This window comes from Dendroctonus ponderosae, unplaced genomic scaffold, assembly GCF_020466585.1.
Source record: "Dendroctonus ponderosae isolate FM_Combo_2020 unplaced genomic scaffold, Dpon_F_20191213v2 Dpon_F_20191213_5, whole genome shotgun sequence".
NCBI lineage: Eukaryota > Metazoa > Arthropoda > Insecta > Coleoptera > Curculionidae > Dendroctonus > Dendroctonus ponderosae.
Window position 1 is genome coordinate 11,656,830 of NW_026018715.1, and position 2,827 is coordinate 11,659,656.

Consider the following 2,827-nt stretch of genomic DNA (forward strand, 5'->3'; position numbering starts at 1 on the left):
ACTAGAAAATCACGCATTTTTCCAAACAATTGCCAGTGACACTTTTTCACTTAAAACCTTTAATAATTCCAAAAATCCTTAGCTACCTGCAAAGGATTCTGTGTAAATCAATTGAGGGCTTCATATGATGAACCGTTAGGAGATAAGGGAAACTTTCGGTCTGATTAGAAGAAAAACCTAGAATGATAAAAATAAATAAATTAAATCTAGGACAGATTTTTACAAGCAATTGCAAATGTTAGTTCAAGTACCTACAGGTTTCAACACGTCCAAGAAGACAAAACCGAACAAGGCAATCGCAGCGTTGTAGGTATTTAAGGAATGGTTTATTGTAAAAATGCAGCATTAAAGGAAAAAAAAACAGGAGAAGAGTGGTTTTCGTGTATGCTAATAACATTAAGTACTGAACTGGCAAAGCACTTAGGACAAATTCCAGCTCGGTTCAAAGCAACCGGCACTTTCCTAAAACACATACGCTTTCCTAAAACCGCATCGGAAAGTTTCCCGGATTGCCTGGAAGTCCTTAATTTAAAATGCGAAAGTGATGAGCTAATGGCACCGGATTTGACGTCGACCTCGAAAGAGGGTGAGGCGTTGCGACGCCGGTCGTCGGTTCACACATCACTCCCGGAACGGATCAGACACTAATCTTCTTACAACGACAAAAACAATCACACCCCACTTTGTCCTAATCCATTGGTTTTCGGATAATGCCCAAATGCGATTTACTTATCTCCAGGCCGACAGGGTTCGCGAAAAGTGCCATCTTATTCAATCGTATTCCATTGGAGGATTCTTCCATCATTTTATGGACGACTTTGTTGCATCGCTCACGACATTCGACAGAATAGCCGGGCTCTATTGTGAGAACTTTTACGTCGCTATCGCCCTCCTGGTAATGAGGACGTTAATTGGGATAAAGCCAGCGTGGTTAGTTAACGCCAAGATGAGAGAGTTGCCTCCGGTTATTGTCCCGAATATTCCGTAATTACGCAAAGTTATGACCCGTTACATTGTTCGGCAAGATGATAATTGCCAACTTTATCTGTTTCGGGTCTTTAGCCCGCCTAACTGCCAACTTCCAACTTAAACTTACATTGTTTGTTCACATCTATACAGAGCTGTTTACGAATTAGCCGCACTTTCTTGGGAAGATTTCTTGCCATAGTTCATACTATAGTGAAACTGATAACTTTTTCGGTCATTTGCAAAATCCTGGGCGCAACGGAAATAATTTCAATGGATGGCCACCATTGATCGCATAAAAAAATCACGTCAAAATTGCCCTCGTTGGCCATAATCTTCCACTACGTCTTGGTTGCCCACGCTGTATATTCCCTTGTTTTGCTTGGTTTTGTAGCAAATTAGTCAAAAAAAACACTGTCCTATTTCAATCACGTTTCATGTGTTTCTTCCGGAAGATTTTGCTCAACAAAGTCCCACTTTCGACTGCAAAACTCATGTTCTGGATGAACCAATTGGGCGGCATTTGACTGGTCGAGCTACACGGCCAATACGTTAAGCAGGTGAATTTGATTGGAAATTTATTATTTATTGAACATGGAATTCAGAGAACACCACATAAAACGATTCAAAACCATCGATTGGAAAAGGAGGAGTCTTGATCGGGCCTCCACGATCACCTGATGTAAACAACCTAGATTTTTTGGGCTGTCGATCGCCCTTCGCCGTAGGAAACGGCCAAAAATAGGTGTTTTATCGCATTTGCACACCATACACCTACCCTAGGCGGAAACTAAGTGAACATCCAATCAAAAGGCTGTTACTCTCGGTTTTTTCTCACAAATAATGCTTATTTTCGCTGCACAATTTCTGCTGATTTTTAGGAGGGAGGTGGATGAGGAACGACTAAATCTGAATGGAAATGGAACTGCAATGAGCAGCAAAACATACAGTTTTTATGCATAGAAAACCGTGAATAAGTTTTAGAAAATCGTTAAATTTTCCATAGAAAATTACGTATTTTCTCATCGTTTACCCAATGTGTGTGAACCCGAATTTTCCATCGAAATACATATATAAATACATTTTGGACATCTAATCATAAATCTGCAAACATCCAGTAATAAAACCAACTGTTTGAACTAAAACTGAAAGAAAAACCAGCTATAATATAGAAAAAATTATCAAAAATGGAATGACAATTGGAAAAAGTAATTTACGCAATGCTACGAATGAAGGAAAACACACAAGTAAGTACCTACAAGTATATTTGTACTTTTACGTTTTTTCTCTGGAGGAAAATCCCATGTTTCTGTCTGAGCTAATTAGCAATCTTTTGCTTCCCATTTTGCCAGTTATTCGGTCCACTTCGATAGGTAACGTAATTAGCAACTTTTTTTGTTACCTGCCTGGAGAGTGTACGGGCAATTTTAACAGGATTTTAATTATTTTTCCCCCAGGCAACAACATTCTCTACGCACAATGCAGAATTGGGCTTTGTTTGGTCATATTTCGCTTGTTTTGTTGATTTTTTTCTTATCATCAGTAAAATAATTTGTCTTTTTCTGGGTATAGATTTCGGAATTGCAAAAAAACTCCCCGACTTTAACCGCTGTAAAAGGCTAATTGTGTCATCAATCATATCAATCGTCAGGAAACAAGCGTAAACAATACAGAATTTATTTCGATTTGATACGGGGTTTTGGGGCGGAGCATTTTAAACTTATTTTGCTTTTTCCGTCCAACCCTGAGAGCGTTGGGGGTTTTAGATGGGAAAGAAGTCAACCGGATTTTTTACTGAACTTATGACCGTTTGAGCAGTTTTGTTAATTAAAATGGCTCACAAATATATGGAGAAAAACGA